This window comes from Callospermophilus lateralis, chromosome 6 (assembly GCF_048772815.1).
Source record: "Callospermophilus lateralis isolate mCalLat2 chromosome 6, mCalLat2.hap1, whole genome shotgun sequence".
NCBI classification, from domain to species: domain Eukaryota; kingdom Metazoa; phylum Chordata; class Mammalia; order Rodentia; family Sciuridae; genus Callospermophilus; species Callospermophilus lateralis.
The window spans coordinates 17012839-17028740 of NC_135310.1; the positions used below are offsets into that span (position 1 = coordinate 17012839).

Sequence of the window (15902 nt, forward strand, 5' to 3'; positions counted from 1 at the left end):
CTAGAAAAGGAAATCTTCTTTGTCTTTCTTATTCATCTCCAAATCTGAGAGAGAAATCAGGCCTGTATTAGTCAATCTTTCTTCATAAAAGACTAATATAAAAATTTAAGCCCCTTTCAGCATCTGCTGAAGTTGAGAATCCACGCTATATCCCAGCTGTGTCTACTGTTGAAGAAGCCATCAACAATACCAAGTATCCTTTTCTCCCTTTTGACCATTCCTCCTGTGTGTGCGTGTGTGTGTGGGGGGGGTGTTTGTGTTTGGGTGTCGGTGTGTGTGTGTGCGTTTTAGAAGCCACTACATAAAAAAAAAAAAAAAAAAAAGATGTTGTGTCCAATAAAGGCTAAATAATAAATATTTTTTTAAAAAAGAATTTAAATTGTCCATAAATGTTATACAAACTGTGAAATTAGATGCTTTCGCATCTAGTGACTTTTATAACTAGGACAGAGAATTAAATGTAGTTCTGCTGTGTATAAAATGATCAAAATAAATCACCAATATCATAAAGAAAGTTAAGTCTTGCCTATGTGGAAGCGATTGTTAAAGTCATGAGGATGGAGGATTTCACTGAGAAAAGAAAACACAGGGAGGAAAAGGAAGCTTCAGTTTTTCAATTGCTTATTATGTTTCAGCATTGGTTTGTTCTTTCCTAGACAGTATTTTATTTATTTAGTATAAAAATTTGGGAGGAATATCTAGTAGAAGAACTGGAAGAAGAAAAAAGAGGAGAAGGATTTGAAGAAGAAAGAACATGAGAGGAGAAATGGATAAAGAAAAATCATGATATTGTTTGTGATTAAGGCAAAAGGAAAGAGGATGGGGGCAAAGGTTGGTGTACATGGTCAGATGCTGCATGAGGGGCACATTGAGGATGAAACCTGAGGAAGTTGGTTATTGATGATCTTTGTGGTTCATGGGGAGTGAAAGTGGGATTTCAAGGTAGTCAGGATGAGCTGCTCAAAGGTTCAAGTCAGCATTCAACAAAGATAGTGCCTTTTCCTTCATATCCCCTTCACGCTACAGAACAAGACCTACTTCCCCTCATACTTTATCTCTTGTAACTTTCTCCTTGTGGTCTTCTGTCTCATTTCCTTCCATGTTTCTCTCTCTGAAAAAGAGGACCCTTGGATCCTGGATCCTCATTAAGCACATATTTATAAAATCCATTCATATACTGAATGCTGAAAAGGGAACAATGAAGTATTTTCCTTTCTAGTAGTTCTGAATATTTTCTTTATGTCAGAGACTCTTCCCTTTTATATATGTATAAATTGGTGATTTTGAAAAAAAAATATGTCATTTAAATTTAATCTGTGAAAAATCACTAGTTCAAGACAAGTGTTAATTCTTACCTTGAGAGTTTTTGTTGATGTACATTAAGGTAGTCAGTAATTGATATATGGTTGGGTTATCTCCTGTTTTGCATTGATTTCATGGGTTTATCATGGAACTTTTTCTTAGGCAGATATACTTTATACTGATGCATTACATTTTCTTTGATTTTTCTTTCCTAATATTTATAATCTAGTGGGTGCTAGGTTTTTATATCATTTCTTTCTTGCTTCTATTGCCAAACTGCTTATTAAAATACAGGCTAAATGAAAATAATGTTATAATAAGAGTGGAATGAGTCTATTGTTTTTCTGAAAATCTTTTTAAGTTGTTCTCTTGGTTTCTGTTTCAATTTACAGCCACAGAAACTAAACAAACAACACCCCTCTAGGGAAGACAGGGATGTAACACGCACAATGCTTATGGCCCTGTGAGACACATTTAGATTATTAGGCAGGTGAAGAAAGGTCTTAAAGGGAAAGGTTGATTTTTTCCCATTTCTGTCTTGCACAGTAAGACAATGACAGCTCTTTGTGTGATTTTAAAGTGTGCAAATGTTCCAGTAGAGTAGTCACTGATTTAATCAATCATCCAGATGTTTAATCAAACATTCAGATATTTTTGTCAACTCTATGTGAAATAATTTAATGCCCCAAAGTGACTTGTTATTATAATGTATAGAAGAATTGAACTATGGAAAGTATTGAATAGAACCCTTCCATACAACCTTAACAAAGAAATAGAAACTAACACACACCCATCAATTCTTATGGTCATGCTTATTTACAGTGATAATTTGAACTCAACAAAATTTGTTTTGTTCACAGAATCTAAGGCTTTAGTATAAGGTGATATTTTGAATATTTCTTCAGTTGCATAAATTGGAAAAATAATGTGAATTAGTAATTATATTTTATGTCTGTCTTACTGTAAATCAAGTTCAAAGCATGAAATGTCACTTTAATTTTTATGAAACAAATTACTTGTAAAACTTGTAAAAATATTAATAGTATTTCTTAGGTCAACAAATGTTGCATACAATACAGGATAGTAGTGCAAAGAATATGGAGGTCTTAGAAACACACACAGAACAGCTGTATCAGACCAGAGGGCACCTTCAGGTCAGATCACGGTCAGCCCAGGTATTTAAAGAACGTGGGAGTCTGTGAAGTCCCAAGAAAAAGAAAACTTGCCCATTTGGGCATCTCTCCATTTTCCTTCCCTGGGCGGTATGGAGAGAGAGGAGGAGATCATTTAGGGAGGAACTTGCTGAGAGACAGAACCCTAGAGGACAAGAAAGGAGAAAACAGGCTTGAATGTCCCCTAGCAGCTTGGACTTCAGGTGACACCTTGTTTTTCTTCTTCTGTTCCCCCCACTTCATTGTCCCAAGGCACACAGAAGAGGAGGTCACACAAAACGCCCCCTGGCCGTGTCCCTGAGGGAAGCTTAGGAACTAAGAGGCCGAAGGCGCACCCATGTAAACCTCGGCCCAGTTAGAGGTGCCATCCCAGGGGTGAATTGCCATTTCGCTATACAAAGTCACCGGGAACTGCAGGTGAGGGCTCATTTGGACTCTAGCACACGCCGTGAAGCCGCAATAGTTTCACACTCACACACACACTCAGGACTTCTAAACACTGTCTTCCACTGGGTTCCCCATACTGATAGCTCCCTCGTGGGAGCCCCTGATACTGATGGCTCCCCAGCAGGTGGCACGGAGGTGACCAAGCTCCCCTTCCGTCCTACGGACAGGCCTGACTGAGGCCTCAGGTCCCAGGACTTATCTGTATCCTGACCACTGTGGGTGCTGGTCCAACTCTCCAGGGAGTCCCCCAGGCGAAGGAGACCCCAAAGCTATCGGGTGCCGTCATCTCATTTGATTTGAGGGTCACCGCACACTCCGGCATAAGCAGCCAGCGACACCAGTGGCGCAAGGGGCCAGGGTGATTGTCACTTCCGGTCAGGGAACCAAAACATTGCAGGAAACAGACGGCAGAGAAACACCAGCAGCGCTGGGAGAGGAGAATCCAGACTCTGTTTCCCTCCAGCAGGCCCGGAGGAGAGCAGACTCCAGCTCTGAGCCCTGACCAGGCTCTCACAACATTTATAGGTCATTTGGCGTCATCTTGGACCCGTCCTGTCACTGGGGCTTTTGTCTTTTTAAAAAGTTCCCAGTCTGTGTGGCTGAAGGCCTTGTGGGGCCCCCAACATAGAGCACTCCCAGAGACAGCAGAAGGGCCCTTCCACAGGCTCCTTAGACCTGGAGGCCTGGCCCAGGGTTGTTTGCATATCAAGAGGGACAAGGCAGACTCCAGGGGCAGTCATTTAGGCCCCTGGAGGAAGGCTGGGCGGAGGAGGGCTGACCCTTGCCGGCCCTGGTTTCTTAGGGTGTCTGCAGTTTCCTCTCACAGCCAGGTCTGGTTTCGCCGTCACTTCACCTGTGACCTGTCTCAGAGCTGGGGTGGCACAGGGGGCACAGATTGTGTGAAAGGGGAGAGACCTTCGCCCGGGAGGGTGCCTGAGCTCTCCTGGGATCAGTGAGGTGCAGGGACACTGGGTGCTGCACACAGACGTGTCTCTGCTCAGACTTCAGAGCCTGTAATGCAGCGGGAAGACTCCAGGCAGCTCTGGACCCCGACCTTCCAGGGGGTGAAGTAAAGATCTCCACTGAGCTGGGTGTGGCGCCGCAGGTCTGTCATCCCAGTGACTCTGAAGGCTGAGGCAGGAGGGTCACAAATTCGAGGCCATCCCCAGAACTTAGCAAGACTCAGTCCCATGGAAACGGGAAAGGGTCTGGGAGTCCGCCCGACAGCAGTCTCCGGTGCATGGCTCTTGGCTTAGAGGTGGTTGATCCCAGAGATGGTGACAGACCTCCGGGGTGGGAAGCAGGCCAGATGGGGGTCTGTGAAACTGGGCTTGGCAGGCAAGCAGAGGCATTTTCCACTTAAATTCCTTTGCTACCTTGTGTTTGTCAACAGATTTTCAAGATAAGTATTTCTCTTTTAAAACCTTTGCATTCATACAAATGTGCTCAAAATAGAAACATGACTCAAAAACCAAGAATATTCCAAAATATTCTAACACAATTATTCACAGACAACACGAGCCACCCCCCAAGCCCCTCAAATGTGCTCAGTACCAGTGGGAACGGATGTCCTGTGGATCCTTCCAGATCTGGGATCCTTTGCACATATGCCAGTGTGCCACGGCCGCGTGTGTGTGTCTCATGACTCCACAGCTGCTTGTCACTGGGCAGCACAACGACACCCATACCACGAGCAAGCACAAGTTATCAACTCTGCCGCTAGACGTGTGGTGGTGGCTGGTACCTTGTCCCCTACCCCTGTCACCAGCACTTTGCATTCCACACTTCCTATGCTGTGCTGCTGGTTCTTGGGCTACAGTCTCAGAAACGGAAGCCCAGGTCAGAGTTCTGCCCGTCTTTGCATCTTTCATGCATATTTCTGGACCACCCTCCCCAGACGTGACAACCTGTACCCCACCTTCTCAGTAGCACTGAGCAAGGTGATCCTAAACCCTGGGGCAAGATAGGAGGCCAGGCCGAGGGCAGACTCCTGTTTTGGCTTGTTCCCCTCTAAGGGGGAGACTCAGACACTTCCACTGTTACTCATCTTTCTTCTTTGGAAATCTGCTCCTTCACTGTCTCATTTTCTCTTGTGGTGTTGACAATCTCAGGCCTGGCAGCCCCAGCTAGGCCCCTGACTCCTGGGCATACACATGTCCATGCACAGCGGTGCTTGCTGGACCTGAGAATCATGGTGGGGGTCCTCAGGCTGCCCCCTCCCAGAGTCCCCTTGGCTGTCATGAGAGAACGATGTGAGCAACACTCATGCTTGAAGAGGACCTTTCTATGGCTCTGCCGAGGGTCCCAGCCCGTGTGCACGCCCTCTGTAGAAGTCAGATGCTTAACAAAAATTCAGTGTCTTTCCATCCTGCTTCCTCCCAGCAGGCCTGGGTGTGGTGTGGTGTGAGCCGTGGTGTGAGGTCTGGTCATGTGAGGTACAGGGGCCAAATCCTGGGAGCAAGGGATATTGCATGGTGAACCCCAGTAAAGCTCAGCAACCCCCAGGGCACAGGGAGACCTGAATGTTCCTGGTGAAGGTTTGTAGTGTGAATTAGGAACAGTCTCAAGGGACATCTCTGACGTCTCAGGAAATGTTCTGGGTTAGAAAATGGATCCTTCAACCCACCCCTTCAACTCCTGCAATGGAAACTGCCCAGTGGAGAATGCTCCTGGCCCACTCTTCCTCTACGGGGGGTGGGGGGGGGGGGGTGGGGGGGGTCGAGGGCACAAGGGTCGAGGTCAGTAAGTGGACTTGGTGGCCATCGTTCCTTGCCACATCTGTCCTGGGAGGGCTGAGGCTTCTTGCTCACTTGTCATCACAGGGTGGCCACAGGACATACCTGAGATAGGGCCACAGCAGCACCTGGCGTCACAGTGCCTGCCCCAGAGTTGGGGCTCATCTTCACCCTAGACCAGTGGCCACTTCAATCCACAGGAGATGGAGGGAACCAGGAGGGTCCCTTGGGTCCGCCCCTCCACTGGCCTGGCAGCCCAGGACCAGATGGATCCTCAGCTGTGCCTACTAGAACTTTGAAGAAGAACTAACGCCAGTCCTCAAATTATTCCACGAAACAGAAAGGGAGGGAACACTCCCGATTTCATCCTATTGTGGGAACTATAAAGTGCAGGGTCCACCTTCAGAATACAGTATTTAGGCGTAAACACAAAGGGATGCAAGAAAAGGAGGAGAAGTAGAGTGGAAAGTCACAAGCAGTCACCCTGGAGGGCAGGAGAGCCCAGCCCTGGAGGGCAGGAGGGGAGGGGGAAGGACGGCCGCCAACAAAGATAGACCCAGCAGTCAGGAAGACGCACGTCCCATGGCACTGACCCATGGGGAACCAGGGAGGGACCGGGCACTCAGGGAATGAAATCGATTGTTCCTGCTGTGGGTGTGCCTGCTCCCCAGATGCCCAGTCTCGCAAGATTGGCAGTAAAAAGCCTTGATTTGTGACCCTTGTGTCTCTCAGTCCATCCTTTGGGTTTGGGCAGGTGAGTGTGTCTAACATTATGAGGCCGATATCCTCCTGATACCCAAACCAGGCGAGGCACCTCAAGGAAAGATATCCCCAGGAAGGCATTTCAGACCATGTTCAGAAACACACTAAGAAGATCATACTCTTTGATCAAGTTGGTTTCATCCCAGGGATGCAAGGTTGTTTCAACATGCATCAGTAAAGATCATTCACCACATAAATAGAATTGAGGAAAATCAAATGATCATTTCCATCGGTTCAGAAGAAGCCTTCAACAACATCCAGCACCCACTCATGTTAAAAATGCTGAGAAACTTGGGATAGAAGAAACTTAGGTCAACATTATAATGGTCTGTACGTCAAAGCCAAAGCCAACATATACTGAACAGAGAAAACTGAAAGCATTTCCTCTAGGATCAGGAGCAAGGCAAGGATGCCCACTCTCACCACTTCCATTCAACAAAGTTCTGTAAACTCTAACCACAGCAATCAGGCAAGAGAGGGCGATAAAAGTGAAATAATAGAAAAAGAAGTCAAATCATCTCTGATGACATGATCCTGTATCTAGAAGACCCAAAAATATCTCACTGGAAGTCTTTCAGAGCTGATAGACGAGTCCAGCAGTGTAGCAAGATACAAGGTCAACACCCCTGAATCAATACATTTTCTATACTCCCACAGTAATTCTGCTGAGAACGAAATCAGGAAAATCATCCCATTCATTATAACCCCCCAAAGCAACCACAATAGCAAAGTAATAAATCTAACCAAGGAGGTGAAGTAGTCTATCCTTAAAATAAGAGAACCCTGAAAAAGAAATTGAAAAAGTTGGAAAGACCTCCCCTCCCGTGCAGGATGAGTGTCAGTGTGCCATACTACCAAAACCAACACGCAGTTCCCATCAAAGCGCCCACGACCGTCTGCACAGAACTTGATAAACAGTCCTAAAGTTGACAAGGAAGACTGAAAAGACCCAGAACAGCGGAGCCATCCTGAGGTGGTTGGCGAGGCAGGAGGTGTCCCAACACCCGATCTCAGATTGTGACCAAGAGCACAGTGACAGAACCAGCATGGCCCGACACCAAAACAGACGTGAGTCAGTGGAATGGAGTGGAAGACAGAGCACACTCACACCGGTCCAGCCCTTGACATTCAACAAAGGGCCAAAAACATACGCTGAAGAAAAGACACCCTTTTAACAAACAGTGCTGGGAAAGCTGGGCATCCACATGCAGGAAAATGAGAGGATCCCAACTTCTCACCTGCAAAAAGCCAACTCAAAGTGGACCAAAGACTTAGGATCAGACCAGAAACACTGCGAGTGCTAAAAGAAAGTGATGGGCCCAGGAACCAACTTATTCATAAGACCCCTGAAGCTCAAGGAAAAAACCCCCAAGAATCAATAAGTAGGACAGCATCAAATAAAAACCTCCTGCACAGCCAAGGGACCAAGAGCACAAGAAAGCCCAGAATAGAGAAGCTCTTTGCCCACTGCCCTTCCAGACTACATGGGTGGCTCAAAAAGCAACACACAAAACCAACAATCCAACCAATAAATGGGCAAGAGGACTAAACAGAACTTCTCACATACAAGAAGACGTACAAATGGGCAAGAGACATACAAATAAATAAATAAATAAATAAATAAATGGAAAGTTCAGCATCCCTAGCAATTAGGAAAATGCAAATCAAAACTACACTGAGATTTTTATCTCACTCTAGCCAGAATGGCAGTCATAAAGAATACAAATGACAATAAATGATGATGGAGAAATGGGGAAGAAGGTACCCACCTACGTTGTTGGTGGCACCAAGCTATTCCACACCTCAGTACTTACCCAAAAGAACTAAAATCGGCATACTATAGAGATAACAGCCACTATAATGTCTGTATCAGAACAATCCACAATAACAGATTATGGAGCAAGCCCAGGTATCCATAGACAAACGTATAGAAACACAAATGGATAAAGAAATGGGATATATGTACACACAGTGGAGCTTTCCTCAGCCATCAAATAGAAAGCACAGCATTTGCTGATAAATGGATGGAACTGGAGAAGAGCATGCTACCTGAAATGAGTCAGGCTGAGAAAGTCAAAGGTCAGACATTTTCTCTCATTGTATGGAAGCTAGAGAGAGAGGGAGAGAGAGAGAGAGAGACAGAGAGAGAGAGACAGAGAGAGAGAGAGAGAGAGAGAGAGAGAGAGAAATTGAAAAGGGGGATCTCATGAAAACAGAAGGGAGACTGATAAGAGTAGATCTCAAGGGGACTGGGGGAGGGAGGGGAGGACCTGGAGTGCCGGGGAACCAACGGTCCCACATTCAGCCTGGGTGACTGTGCCCCAGTGGACCCGTTGTGTGCACTGTTACAACGTACTGTTTTAAACATAATGATACAGAGGGAGATCAGTAGAGAAGGCTCAGGGGAGGGCAGGGGAGGAAAAGGGCGGATTGGGAGGGAGACTGACGGGACTAGGTTGTGTGCATGCACACTGCTTTGCCTCCTGTGAGCAGCGTTCAAGGGCTGCAGTCTGCCTGGAAGAATCGGAACGGAAAGCTGCTAGCACTTCATGCTCATCCCCCGCGTTCACGTAGATGGAGGGGCAGCCCAGGTGTGCACCTGCAGGTGAAGGATAAGAAACACCTGGGAGCCCGGTTGGACGTCATCAGCATCAAGACGCCCTGGATCCGACCCCAGTGCAGCACGGATGCCCGGCAGACGTCACCTCAGTGAGGGTGAGTGCTCAGGGAGTCTCAGGAGTCCTTCAGGCTGATCCAGGAGCTGAGGCTGGCTCCTGGCCTGGCGGGGACACTGCGACCTGCAGCCTGGGCTTCAGAGAGGCAGGGAGAGTGGGCTCTGGAGATCTAGCAGTGGGGCCTGCTCTTGCAGCACTGCAGCCCATAAAACCATGCAGTGCGGGTACCAGGCACAGGAGGTGCTCTCACGCCAACAAGGAACCGGAGCAGAATGAGACAAAACCCCAAAGGCTGTGGGGTCCCTGTTTGTGCCACAGGGACTGCCTCCTCAGGGCCCGCCTGGTTTTGTTCTGCTTAGGCTTGTTTTGTCCAGCGTCCAGTAGGGGGCAGCCCCGGCCTGCACACGTGCCCTGGCCTGAGCTGCAGGTCTGAGGAGGCTCCTCCTGGGGGCTGCTGTGGGCACAGGCTCTCTGCCAGGTCCCTGAGGGTCTCGGCCCGCGTCCTGCTCTAGTGAGCACCATTGCCCGGGATGCTACATGGAGCACTTTCTTGCACAGAGGACAACACGGCTCCCGGGCCGCCTCAGTGAGTTACAGGGGAAATCCACAGGAAGTCTGCTGAAGTTATGGTCGCCTCTCCTCTTTGGCCGACGAACGTAGAGTATTCACACGGAGATATTTCTTTTACTGTTATTCTGAAATAACAGTAAAAGTGTAGAAACCTCAAGGCAGGTGGGCTACTCCTTCTCTGGAGCCAGTGAAATGTCCAAGTGCTAATCTAATAAGCCTTCGTCCTACCCAGAAGTTAGGGCAGGGAAGCCACGCTCGCCCTGCCTGCCCGGCCATTGGGCAGGGTCCTGGCCTCCACCCAGGATGTGATGACCAACACAGAGGACTCTCAGAGACACGGAGGCTGCCAGCTGCCGGCCAGAGGTCCCCCCACTGTTGCCTTGGGAGCTGTTGGGTCTGGTCTCTTGGGACGGAGTCCCATCACTCGTAGGTCCGTGGAGCTTTCCAGTAGATCCCTGAAAAGCAGCACACCCTGCTATGAGAAAGGCCCCTCTGCAGCTCACAGCAGGCCCCAGAGGCTTCGCCCAGCACCCCCCCCCCGCCTTCCCTCAGGGACTGAGCCACCCCTTGCACCTCCCTCCAGAGTGGGTGCTCCCTCTACTTGCCCCGTTCCCACCACGAGTGGTGAATTCTCCTACCTGTGGAAACTGGCTGTGTGGTTAGGGCCTGAGCCGTCTGGGAGAAGCTCCTGTTGATGCAGCAGGTAACGTGACTAGACGGTGAGAGCTGTGACCTGTCCTCCATCCCGGCTTGAGCCGGGTGGTGCTGAAGGCAGGTGGACTGGCTGGAGGTGGTGGCCCCGGGCTGTGCCCTGGAAGGGTGCGTCTCCCTTGTGCCCTTCCCCTGGGCCCCTCTGCTTCATGGCTTCCATGTCCTGAGCTGCTTTCCGCCATGATGTTCCACCTCACCTCCAGCCCAGAGCAGTGGAGTCGCCCATCCGTGGACTGAAACTCTGAAACCATGAGCCAAAATGAACTGTTCCTTTAATACTTGCTCTTGTCAGGTCCTTGGGTCGCAGTGACAAAGAGCTGACTAACACCTCTTGGGACAGTGATCACTGGGCTTTGAGCACGGCTTTCCCAGGACAGTGGCACAGTGAAGGTCCCTGGAGTGGACTCAGGTCAGCTCACGCTCCTAAGTACCCGGGGGATCTGGAGAGCCTGGTGTGAAGGAAGCGTGGCTTAGCTCAGACCGCGGCACTGTGTCCCGTGTAGGAGTGCCACCATCAGGACCCAGGTCCCTGCTGGGTGGAGGAGCCAGTCACTCTTCACGGTCTCTTTCCTCTTAGCCAAGGTAAGTGACAGGACTCTGGGGGACATTGGTCACCCTACATGCAGCCCATGCCTCCTGAAGTCCCGGCAGTGGCTCTCAGTACCTACTGTTCCACAGCTCAGGGACGTGCATCACTGGAGCCCTGGGCTTGAGTGGCTGGCCAACCACGTGGAGGGGGACAGAGGAGGAGGCCAAAGGACACTCCGTGGAGGGTGTGCAAGCCGGTGGGAGACAGGACAGGGAGCACAGGGATCCTGTTGGGATGGGAAGGTTTGGGTACAGCTCAGGCTGGGGGGAGAACTAGGGGAGCCCACGCACAAGTGGTGACATGAGAACTGGAAATGAGTGGGGGCTTCTCAGGGTGATAGGGGAGGGGTTGTGCCAGGCAGAGGAGGAGCAAAGCTGATGCACAGAGTGGGCCCAGGAGTCTCCTGCGGCCACTGGAGCTACCGTGGGGAAGGGCAGCTCAGATAAGGCCGTGGGCAGCTGTAGCCACATGGCGACCACTGGTGCTGTGTCCCCTGGACACCCCCCGTCTAGCTATTCCAGGTTGTCTCACAGAGAGCCTTTGAGTTACAAGGACACGCGCCCCTGTCAGTGTTATGGAAATTCTTGGGGATTAACAGCTGCCCTCAGAGCCAGGGGATGGTGCATCAGCCTTACTGATTGCCAGAGGGAGTTTGCGTGAGATGAAGTGAAGAGTCTCCGTCTAGAGTCCTTAGATGTGAGGTGTCCCCCAAACTCACGTGTGAGACGATGGAAGGTTAGGCTTGGGTTCTGAGAGACTTAACCCAGTCGGTGAAAGGATCCCTGATGGGATTAGCTGAGTGGTGACTGCAGGCTGCAGGAGGTGGGTCACTGGGGGTGACCCTTGGGAATACATATTTGGGAGCTGAACCTAGTCTCTCTCTGCTTCCTGATCATGTCCTGAGCCACTTCCCTCCGCGACACTCTTCTGCCAGGATGTCCTGCCTCACCCTGAGCCCAGGAATGGAGCCAGCTGTCTGAACACCTGAACCATGAGCCCCAGGTCAACTTTTCCTTCTGGTAGCTCTTCTTGTCAGGACTTTGGGTCGTAGCAGTGAGTAGCTGACTAAGACCTCTCCAAATCTGCTACAAGCTTCAGGTAAGAACTTGCTGGAGTCATGACACGGCAACCTGCTTCTTCAGCTGTGCATGGAAATTCTCAGGGGAGAATATGGTGTACTCCTGGCTTAAGTCCCTAAAAACATCCTGCATTGGTGGCAAAAGTTCCAGGTTTCCGTGTGCCTACTGAGGGGTGAATGTCTGAGACATCTTGCTCTTGGTTCTTACTGCAGATGGGTCTCAACCGTGTCCCACGAGTTAGATTTAGCCTGAATAAGGAGTAGCTTAGAAGGCCTCAGAAGCCATTGCTGCTCCAGGGCTAATGATCTACAAATAAACAGGTGCCTAAGGAGACGCACTTAGGCGCTTTTCAACTCTACCCACTTGGGCTTTGTGGCACGTAGGGAAGGCAGGGCCATGTGTCTCTCTTGTGCCTGATTTAAGTGCTTGCTGGATATGACAGAAGGATGCCCACCTGTTGGTCCTTCTGTGAGACGAGTTGGTGACCTTACGACTGTGTTAGTCAGCTTTAAGTTGCTGTGACAGAAATACCTGACAAGAACAGCCTATAGGGAAAGTCATTTTGGGCTCATGGTCTTAGCGGTCTCAGTCCATGGACAGCCAGCTCCAGTCCCTGGGGCTCGAGGTGAACATCATGGTGGAAGAGGGTGGTGGAGGCAAGCAGCTTAGGTCATGGCAGAGAGGAAGCAGAGAGAGACTATGGAGCCAGAGCCAAGGTAGGGTCCCCAAGGATACCCCGCCCCCTGCTCGTTGATGGCTTCCCCCGGCCATGCCGCACCTCCTGCAGTCACTGCCCACGAGCCACTTGAATGGCTGATCCCCCAGATGGATCATCTGCTGCTGCGGTCCAGCCCTCACGGTCTAGTCGTTGCCCCTCGGAGCGGCCCTGATCTTTTCAGGGGGCGCCCCATATCCAGACCCTGACCCTGGCTCGTCCTCTCACTTGGAGTCTGTAAGCCAGCTCTCTTCGGGCGCACCAGTCTGACTGACTGAAACCCCAGACATCTCTGTCACTCACAGCTCTGCGGGGTCCTCAGAACCAGAGCCTCTGGCGCCTGCAGCCTTTGCCCCAGACCTGGGGGCTCGTGGGCCTGCCCTCACTCTGCGGCCCTCAGGCTCCCGAGCAGGGCTGCTCCCAGGGGCGGCCCTCTGCCCCGCTACCCTCCACAGGCTGACTCTCCACTTCCCTCGGTGCGGGGCCACCCCGCCCCAGGGCCTGCCGACAGCTTTGCACCCTGTGCTGATCTCGCAGGAAAGCCATGCAGCTCCAACACAGTCGCCTCCTCCACAGCAGGTGACAGGCGCTAGGAAGCGCAGGCCCCAGGGCCTGCCTGTCACTCAGGTCTTCAGGAGCCAGAGTGACCCTGGAGGTGTGGTGCGATGTCTGAAGCAACAGAAGGCCCCACCCGGGCCCTCCTCAACTTGGTGAAAATGTCACAAAGCCGTCACTGTGACATTCCTCTCTCGGTCGGCTGGGCCCTCTGACTCCGTGTAAGTAAAGAAATCTGCAAACACATGCAGCGCTATTGTCCCCGAGTTACTCTGTTGGCTCTGGAAGCTGCTGCACCTAAGTTAGCCATTGGCCTCAGGCAGGGAGGGACACGGGTTGGTCCCCAAGCGCAGAATCCCACAGAGCCCAGACGGAGCCTTAGGAATGGGTCAGACAGGCCTCCAGCTTCTCAGTGCTGAGGTGAGGGGCAGAACCAGACCAAAGTCCCAGGGCTTCCGGAACGACACTTTTGCCCTCTGGAATTTACACATGGGCACTGACAGTTGGGCAGCCCAGCAAGCTGCCCCGGGGTTGTCGTCAAATGGTCTCCGTTTCTGATTGTCCAGCTTTCTACCCAAGGCCGCCTCCCATCATGGCTGGACCATCTGCCTGGTAAGGAGACTGGGTGGGAAATGCCAGAACTTGTTTGCTCTGCAGAGTGTCCTGTGAGGTGGGACAGAGTCTGCAAAGTGCTCGAGGCGTCAGTCCTGCTCCTTAGGCAGGAGTCCTCACCCTCACAGCAGAGTCCAGCGCTGTCTCTCAGACAGGTGACACAATGCCCTGACTCAGCCTGAGCCATGGAAGAATCCTGTTAAATGGTCTCCTTGTGAGCAACACTGACTTTAAAAGTTGAAGTCTTAGTATATGGAAATGTCTTTCAAATGTTCACATCAAAAGATCATTTCATCTTTATAATCAATAATTTAAGAAATTGCCAGTGAAATCTCTCTCTCTCTCTCTCTCTCTCTCTCTCTCTCTCTCTCTCTCTCTCTCTCTCACACACACACACACACACACACATTGTCTTTTAGCTCATTGCCCTGGGGGCTGTTTGAAGACCCCATCTGAGGACCAGTGATGGGCCGTGCTGAGTCTGGCCTTGCAGGACAGAGGACTTCAGTTAAACTCAACCTGGCCACTGACCAGCTCTGAACACTCAGGTGGGCTGCTAAACCTCTCTGAGCCCCAGGCTGCTTTTCAGCAGAGAGGGGTCCCTCCTCCTTTGGGTGGTGGTGAGGGTCACAGGAAGCATGGGTGGGTGCGGGGCCCACGACAGACACCCACTGAGAGCACTGCTGGCTGAGTGCTGGTGGAGCAGGATTCGGAGCCTCCGTTCTGAGAGGAGCTCGGTGATCTCTAGGACTGACTGTGGCTTGGGCAATAGCTGCTTCTGGGCTGTCAGCGTGGAGTCCTTGGGCTTAGGGAGAGCCCCCAGAGGCCGTGCCGCTCTCTCTGACCTTCAGGGGTGCCCCTCAAGCTCACCCAGGCTCTGCCATGCCCGAGGTCCTCCACCGAGGCTGGTCTGGCGATGCCCGTAACCCAGATGAGGCTCTGGTGGCATCCCCAGGTGCGTTTGTGCCCGAGCAGGCAGGAGCATCGACCGCCTTTCACTGCTGGTGAAAAGCTGAGTGTAGAAGAGGCAGGGCCATGTGGTCTTGCCCGTGAGTCGCCGATGGTGCCCAGAGCTTCCGGAGGCCGCTTTCCCTTCCTCCCAGCCTGCTCCTCCCCCGGCCCAGCCCAGGTCCACAGACATCTGGCAGCAGAGCTTCCCTGTGGTGTGGGTCAGAGGCAGCGGCTGACATCCAGCTCCCAGTGGCCCCTTTGCCCCATCCCTGCCCCCCCTGACCACTGAAGTCGCATCGTGCCTGGAGGAGCACGGGGGAGGATTTGCTCCTGCTGGACGGCCCTGGCCTCTGCACACTCCCTGTGAAAGCCGCTGAAGACAAGGGCCAGCAGCGGGAAGAGTTAGGGTGAGCTGCTCAGACTCGCAGGACATTCCAGAGAGCTCCCTGAGTCCCGCCCGGCAGCGTGGCTTCTGGTTCCACTGCTCTGGTGAGAACAGGAACGAGGTGCTGTCTTTTCTCCGGCAGTGGAACCTCAATACCAGCGTCCTGCCACACATACACCTGCCTTCTTAATTGTCACTCCTGGTGTCCCTGCTTCTGAGGACACACCCTGCCTGTGGTGAGGGCAGCCAGCTCTCCAGGGGCAGTGGTGAGCCCACCGTGGCTTCGAGCATAATTTTACCCTCCAGAGAATTCTTTTTAAAGCCTTAAGTCCATCAAACAAGGCACAAACTGGAAAAAGCTGTGGAAAATATGTTAATTGCTCTGTGGAGAAGCCCCTTCAGGTGAGAATCAAGGACAGGGACTGGTTCCGGCATGCCAGGTAACCTCCCGCTCTCGCTGCCTGAATGGCCACCACTGGAGGATAAGAAGTGCCGTTCCGAGTAGGGCCTGCTGGCTACCACTCCCACGTGTCCTGCAGAGGGAATCCTAAGGATCTCAGGCTCTGGCTCATGCGGCTGGGCTGACTACCTACACTTGCACAAGTCGGGGTGGCTGAAGCCCTGCGGTTGGTGAGCCAGGAT

The 15902-nt window shown here is 51.4% G+C and overlaps 1 long non-coding RNA gene across 2 annotated transcripts in view; it reads left to right on the forward strand.

Moving 5' to 3' along the window:
• LOC143401103 (uncharacterized) overlaps positions 1-12193 on the forward strand; it is a 63504-nt gene extending 51311 nt beyond the window's left edge. Inside the window, exons 3-5 of one of the 2 annotated variants that reach the window (XR_013155491.1) lie at positions 10667-10783; positions 10878-10956; positions 11898-12193. This is a non-coding gene — a long non-coding RNA (uncharacterized LOC143401103). Of the gene's footprint in view, positions 1-10666; positions 10957-11897 lie in introns of both variants that reach the window. The other variant, XR_013091597.2, reaches the window with a different exon arrangement.
• The last annotated feature ends 3709 nt before the right edge of the window (positions 12194-15902 follow it).